This window comes from Choloepus didactylus, chromosome 7 (genome assembly GCF_015220235.1).
Source record: "Choloepus didactylus isolate mChoDid1 chromosome 7, mChoDid1.pri, whole genome shotgun sequence".
NCBI lineage: Eukaryota > Metazoa > Chordata > Mammalia > Pilosa > Megalonychidae > Choloepus > Choloepus didactylus.
The window spans coordinates 121335681-121343511 of NC_051313.1; positions in this window are offsets into that span (position 1 = coordinate 121335681).

Consider the following 7831-nt stretch of genomic DNA (forward strand, 5'->3'; position numbering starts at 1 on the left):
AACTGTCAAGGCAGGGCTTTCTGCCTTTTCTGCTATGGTGGCATCTCCTCTTCTGCAGTCCCTGTAGCATGAGGGAAGCTTTTTCTGTTCTCCTCCCTGACCCCTTCTTTCCCTTGAACACCCTGTGGATGTTTGTGGAGAAAAACCTGCAAGTGGATGTGAACCTCCATCCTTGTGTGTGTGGCTCCCAGGGGTTCTCTATACTCTCAGGCTAGCCCACACTTGGACTTTAGAGTTCATTAAAAAAGTTAGCTAATACTTATTACCTAGGTATGTGGCAGCCCCATCTTCTTATTCTCCTGTGCCGCTGGTGAGTCCTGGCTCACATCCTATCTCTCCCTGGGGGCACCTGTCTTTATTTGGATTTCAGACTACTTGATTTTCCCATAACATCAGCTTTCTGATGGGTTTAAGAAAAAATTTGGATTTTGCAGAATTATTCAGCTTTTTCTTTTTGCTAGGGTGGTAGCAGTGCCTTTTCCAGCATTTCACGTTCAAAGTAGAAACTGGAAGTCCAACCAGTGCATTTTTGGTGTTCAACTATAGATGATTGTGATGTTTCTTAGCAAAGGGCTTAATTTCATAGAAATAGCTATTTCCTGAGTTTGAGTGATGGGTTTCTTTACATACCAAGGCTTGGTGATAATGCAGAATTCTTCAGTAGTGCTGCCAACCTTTTAAATCAGTACATTGCACATTTTGTTATCTTAATATCTAGACATGAAGCTCTACTGTCATGACTCAGATACTGCCTGGGTTGGGCAGCCCTTTCAGGATTTCTTGCAAGGTCTGTGCCTTATTTTAACTGTTAAATTCCTTAGTCTCTGGCTAGACAAGTCTTATCCTGGGCCAGTTATATCACTGAATTTGAACCAGATACTTGATGCAGACGTGGTCCACTGGCTTTTGTTTCTGGGTGGTTTTCCAAACCACAGTTTGGGTAGGGATGCACCCATTGGTAATATATACCATTGTAATTACAACCTTATCATTTTGTTTATCAGTCCGGAAGAGAGTCAGCTGGTACTCATTTCCAAGCTAGTCTTTCCCCATCATAGCAGTGTCTCATGGTATGATATCTAAATTGCTGAGAAGTTTTAACATTTAATTTCCAGTAGCCTTAGAAGTATGTTTCTTATTTGGATCTTAAGTTCTTATTTATTGTAGAAATTATTCTTTCTCTTTGCAGCAGAGGTAGACCCCACAGCATTGAGGACACTCATTAAAAAGGCTTTCCCCAACTATTCAAAGGAAGAGTTAATCAGAAAACAAACTTTGATTCAGGGAATATGCTAGGCAGTTGTGCTAGGTTCCATGAATACAGCATGAACAAGACAGGCATGGTCTTTTCTTTTAGGGAGCTGAAGTGATATCCATGAAGACAGGCAATTCCAGAGCATTTCTTTAGAGTTGTATGTTATGATCATATTCTTCCTTTTTAAAAAATCATCAGTCTCTTCTGCTTCCTTCTCTTTTGCTTTGAAATCAGCATTTAAAAATGCTTGACCCTGCTAACCTGTGTAGCAACCAACTTCTTCCCTTTGCTGCTGTCAGAGAAGTCGTCTACATTAGTGCTAATTTCCTCGTTTCTCATCATTCTTTACTTCTGCAATCCCACTTCATCCTGACACTCAATTTACACTGTCCCAGTGGTCATCTAGAAGCCTTTCCTTAGTCTTTTCTATGGCACTTGGCAGCACTTATTATTCTGTCCCCGTATTGAAATCTCCCTCTTTTGTGCCAGAATACTATTGGATGTAATCTAGCATGTTCAGTTGCTCCTTCCCTCCCTTCACACAAACCCACCTTGTCTGTCCCATGAACCTCTAACAGATTCCTCCTCTACATTCCCAAGATGAGCTGAGGCAAAACTTTGAAATAAAAAGAAAGTGTATTTGGATGCTACCTGTGTTTCATTTGTTTATCTTGCTCCTTAATCTTTTTATTTTAGTTTTATTTTTTTAAAACCTCTTGCAAGCCTTCCTTAGGCTTCCAGTGCCATGATCTATCAAGGCCTGCATTCCACAGGAATCTTGCCTTTTCCTTTTCTCCCTGGTGAATCTCTCTAGATACTAGGGTCTTATTTTGTACAGTCAGATTTTCAGTGAAGAAGGCAAGATATATAGGGGCAAAATCCAGGGAGACCTGGGTGTGCATTTTTATTCTGCCATTTCTTGCTTGTATGACTTATGCCATGTGATTTCACCTCTCTGGGTTCCAGTTTCCTCATCTTTGACATCACACTGTTTCATTGGAACGGTTTGATGGAATAATATGTGTAAAATGCTTGATACCTAGGTTTCAATCAATGATAGACACCCTTTAGTAAGAGAGTCTTACTAAAATATTTATTTCTTCCTGAGTCCTAGGTATTTGCATTTTAGCAACAAACAAGTCTTTAATAACTCAAAGAAATCATTCTATAGACATGGTAGAAATTTAGACCCCTGTTACCAATTTGAGGACATTTCTAGCCAGTAGGTTATGAATCATATATCTCTATTGGTCATGATTCTAAAGGAAAGAAGTATCTTCTCTGGTAGGAGAACAGAAGACAATCAATTGGTTCCTATTAGCCCAAGTTTTTTTTTTTTTTTTTTAAAGCTACAAATAATTTTATTAAGTTTGATAGATGGGCGAGAGCAGTATTTAGATGCACATTTGAGATGGAATTTTGTTTATCATCATACTAAATAGGCGTCAAGTATTCTTGCATCTCAAGAGTGCCTATGGATTACTACTGCTTCTTGGTCCAAAAGAATTATGATTATTCATCCTTGCATGACCTTCTCTTTTTAATGCATTTTTAAATTGTGAACTTTAACATGTATACATAACAATGATAACTGTCAAAATACAGTTTAACAAGTAGTTAGAGAACAAATTTCAAAGAATATCATGGGTCACGGTTCCACAACTTGAGCTATTTCTATTAATGTAAAATATAACATGCATACAGAAGGGTGTTAACTTGCGATGTACAGCTCAACAAGCAGTTACATAGGTAATTTCAAAAATTGTTATGGGTTACAGTTCTACAGTTTCAGTTCTTCCCTTATGAAATATAGGGAATATAAAGGTGAAGGCTTTCAAAGCACAATTCAACGAATAGCTGTAGAGCAAATGTCAAAGGCTATTATAGGTTACAGTTCCACCATGTCATTTATCTCCTTCCAGCTATTCCAACACCCCAGCACCTGAACAATATATAAAGTTTCAGTATGCATAGACCTTTGTTAAATCTTATCTTGTTTGTTGCTACCCCTTTCATTTAATCTCTTTCTCCCTCTTCAGGGGTGCCTGGGCTGTGACCATCCTAACTTGTTCATATTGAAAGGGGGTGTCGACATTATGGGGAAGGGGGCTGCATCTGATTGTTATTCTTAAAGAGGCTGTTGGCTCAGTGTTTTAGGACTTGTCTGCCATAGGAATACTCTGGTGGATTTAAGTTTCTGAGAGATAAAACTTAGCTAGTGAATATTTTATAGAATCTCAGGTAGGGACATAGGTATTTGGGGACTACTTTTGGTAATTAGCCCAAGTTTAACACCTTAGTGTTAACAAGGTTGGGAACCACAGCTACAGTGTTAGAAAATATCAGATGCAAGAAAGGGTGTAATTTTAAGTGGGAATTTCTAAACTGGGTACTGGGCCTTAGAGGAGAGAGATATTTGTCCAGCCCATTGCCTAGGTGCCCACAAAGGGTTGTGTACTCCTTGAGAGACCAACTGCAGATGCCACCTACAAGAAGCCACCAGGCCAACGCATCAGCACAGGACATAGGAATCATCTAAGCCAGCTCCAAGTTCTGAATAGTCCAGAGCCTCCCAAGGATTGTGCCACTTACTGTGAACTAATCTACCCCAATGCAAATTAATGTCCATCTGGGATATTGTAAATGACCTCTGGTTGTACTTCATATGGGGAATAAGTATCCTGTGGGACACTGGAAGGCTGTAGAATGTTGTGGATCATTTACTTATTGTGTTTTGTATTTGTTAGTGTTGTTCTCAACCAGTACTCTTTTTTTTTTTTTTTTAATTCAGTTTTATTGAAATATATTCACATACCATACAATCATCCATGGTATACAATCAACTGTTCACAGTATGATCATATAGTTATGCGTTCATCACCACAATCTATTTCTGAACATTTTCCTTACATCAGAATCAGAATAAAAAATAAAAGTGAAAAAAGAACACTCAAACCATCCCCCGATCCCACCCTATTTGTCATTTAGTTTTTATCCCCATTTTTCTACTCATCCATCCATACACTAGATAAAGGGGGTGTGATCCACAGGGTTTTCACAATCACACTGTCACCCCTTGTAATCTACGTTCTTATATAATCGTCTTCAGGAGTCCAGACTGCTGGGTTGGAGTTTGGTAGTTTCAGGTATTTACTTCTAGCTATTCCAATACATTAAAGCCTAAGAGGTGTTATATATATAGTGCATAAGAATGTCCACCAGAGTGACCTCTCGACTCCATTTGAAATCTCTCAGCCACTGAAACTATTTTGTCTCAATTTGCATCCCCCTTTTGGTCAAGAAGATACTCTCAGTCCCATGATACCGGGTCCAGATTCATCCCCAGGAGTCATATCCTGCATTGCCAGGGAGATTTACACCCCTGGGAGTTGGGTCCCATGTAGGGGGGAGGGCAGTGAGTTCACCTGTCGAGGTGGCTCAGTTAGAGAGGGCCACATCTAAGCAACAAAGAGGTACTCAAGGGGAGACTCTTAGGCATAATTATATGCAAGTTTAGCCTCTCCTTTGCAGTAATGAGCTTCATAAGCGCAAGTCCCATGATCAAGGGCTCGGCACATCAAACCGCCAGTCCCAGTGTTTGTGACAACATCAACACCAGTCCAGGTGAGGAAGTTCAACACTTCTGCATCTTCCCCCAGCTCCTTGGTGCTGGGTGGGTCGGGGGGCTGTAAATGTATTTTTTATTATCTGTCCAAATTACTTTGAGATGTGTCACTGTTTCACTCTAGCCTATACTAATCACTTCCTATTCAAAGTTCCATGTAATTGTTCAAGCAGTACTTTTTTTTTTTTTTTTTTTTAATCCATGATGCCAGGTCCATACTTACCCCTGGAAGTCATGTCCCATGTTGCCAGGGAGACTTACACTGTTGGGATTCATGCCCTGTATAGGGGGTGGTCAACCAGTACTCTTGATCCATTTCCTCAGGATTTATTTTTTCTTTAATTCAATTTTATTGAGATATATTCACGTACCATACAGTCATCCAAAGTTACAATCAGTTGTTCACAGTACCTTCATATAGTTGTGCATTCATCACCCCAGTCCATTTCTTGAACATTTTCCTTCTACCAGAAGAAGTGAAAATAAGAATTAAAAAACACCCAAACCATCCCCCCCATCCTATTTTTCACCTAGTTTTTGGTCCCCATTTTTGCACTCGTCCATCCATACACTCGATAAAGGGAGTGTGATCCACAAGGCTTTCACAATCACTCTGTCACCTCTTGTAAGCTACATTGCTATACAATTGTCTTCAAGAGTCAAGGCTACTGGGTTGCAGTTTGATAGTTTCAGGTATTTACTTCTAGTTATTCCAATGCATTAAAACTTAAAAAGGGTTATCTATATAGTGCATAAGAATGCCCACCGGAGTGACCTCTCGGCTCCATTTGGAATCTCTCAGCTGCTGAAACTTATTTCATTTCATTTCTCATCCCCCTTTTGGTCAAGATGATGTTCTCAATCCCACGATGTCTGGTCCAGATTCATCCCTGAGAGTCATATCCCGTCTTGCCAGGGAGCTTTACACCCCTGGAAGTCAGATCCCAGAGTGGAGGGCAGTGAGTTCACCACCGAATTGGCTTATTTAGAGAGAGAGGGCCACATCTGAGCAACAAAGAGGTACTCGGGGAGACTTGTAGGCACAATTATAAGCAGGTTTAGCCTTTCCTTTGCAGTAATGAACTTCATAGGGGCAAGTCCCGTGATAGAGGGCTCGGCACATCAAACCGCGTGTCCTCAATGTTTGTGAGAACATCAGCAACAATTCAGGTGAGGAAGCCGGACACCTCTGCATTTTCCCCCAGCTTCTCCGGGGGGGGGGGGGGGAGGGCCCTGCATATATATTTTTATTCTCTGTCCAAATTACTTTGGGATGTGTCACTATTTCACACTAGTCTATGCAAACCTACCAGGTCTCACTTCCTATTAAAAGTTCCATGTAATTACGGTATTTGAACAAGCTATACGAGTTAAATTGTTTGGGAAATACAGATCTTGCACCAACTAAACATCTCTTCCCTTGGTCTCACATAGAATTTGAAGTTTTAAAATGCAGTCAGTATTGTCCTTCATCTTTGGCCTGATTTGCCCTAGTCCTAACCACATCTGCTTCATTCATATCTCTAGTTGAAGTCTGGACCCTTTCAGCTTTTTTGAAAGTTGCTGTATGTACTAATACTGACATTTATATCTGTCGATTTCTAGCTCTGAGTTTCAGGTGTCACACAGATAACCAAAGTTCCAGGGATCAATTAGGTTGTACACAGTGGGATCAGCATCTCAAAATCTGGAGATAGCCATTACAATTCAGGAATAGAAGTGACCACTCAGGATATTTTTGCACACCACCATGGACTTGCTGCTGGGATTTCAGAGATGAAAAGGGTGAGGTCCTTGCCCTGGAGTAGCTCATAGAATTTGGTTGGAAAGGCAGAGACATAGGTAGGTCATCACTGCACTGCAGTTTATTATGAGCATATGGGCATTGTGAAGTACATCAGAGAAGAGGATTCATTTGAGCCAGAAGTGGAAGGTATGTTAGACAGAAGGAATTGCTGTATCACTTGGGTACAATTTTTTGATCTCAGGTGAGTCTTTTTAATCCCACAACAAAACTTTTTGGAATACAGAAAGGGGCCATGTTTCATCTTTGTAATTCTTTCCAAAAATACTTGAATGCAACTCATTTTCTAATTAAAAAAATAGAACAAAGAGATAGCATAGGTGTTATCTGAAAGAATTCAAGAATCCCAAACTTGGGAGGAACTTTGAAAAATGATTTTTCTAGCTCTCTGGGGGAACATCTAACAAGCCAGTATTTCTTGAAGTGCCCCAAGGATGGAAAACTCATGGCCTCTCATGGTTTTCCTTCATAATAGTCTATCACCCTATGTATTATGTGTGTTTTTTTGTTTTCTCATTAGCTACTTAACACAGAAAGAAAACCAACTGCTCAGCCCTTTCAATAGCAGGGGAAACCAGTTATCAGGAAAGAGTTCCATGGTGAGAAGGCTATGAAACAGGCTATGCAAGCCTGACCTCTGTGTCCATGGGGCAGTGATATTGTGAGTTCTCCATAGAGAATAAGACGAGAGTTAGGACCATGTTTGGTTGTGTGTCTCTTCAGCCCAGATAAAATTTGGGAAACCTTTGGGTCCTGGCTTTTTAAGCTGTGATCCAAGGACCAGCAGTATCAGCTTCATCTTCAGTTTGTTGAAATGCAGAATCTTGGGCCCAGCCCCAGACCTAAGGAATCAGGATCTGTATTTTAACAAGATCGCCAGATAATTTGCCTGCATATTAAAATTTCAAAAGCACTGCTTAGGACAATGTTTCTTAAAGTAGATCCAAAAACACCTGGAGCTTTTCTTTAAAAGCAAATTCCCAGAGAGCAAATTTCAGGATATTTGTTTTTCCCATTGCTTAGCTTTGTTTTGTTGGGAAATGTTCTTTTTATTTGAGAAATAATATATATATATATATAAAAGGAAAATACAAGTACTCTAAAAGCAACTAAATTTCAATAAACATTGAACAGAAAAAACAACAAC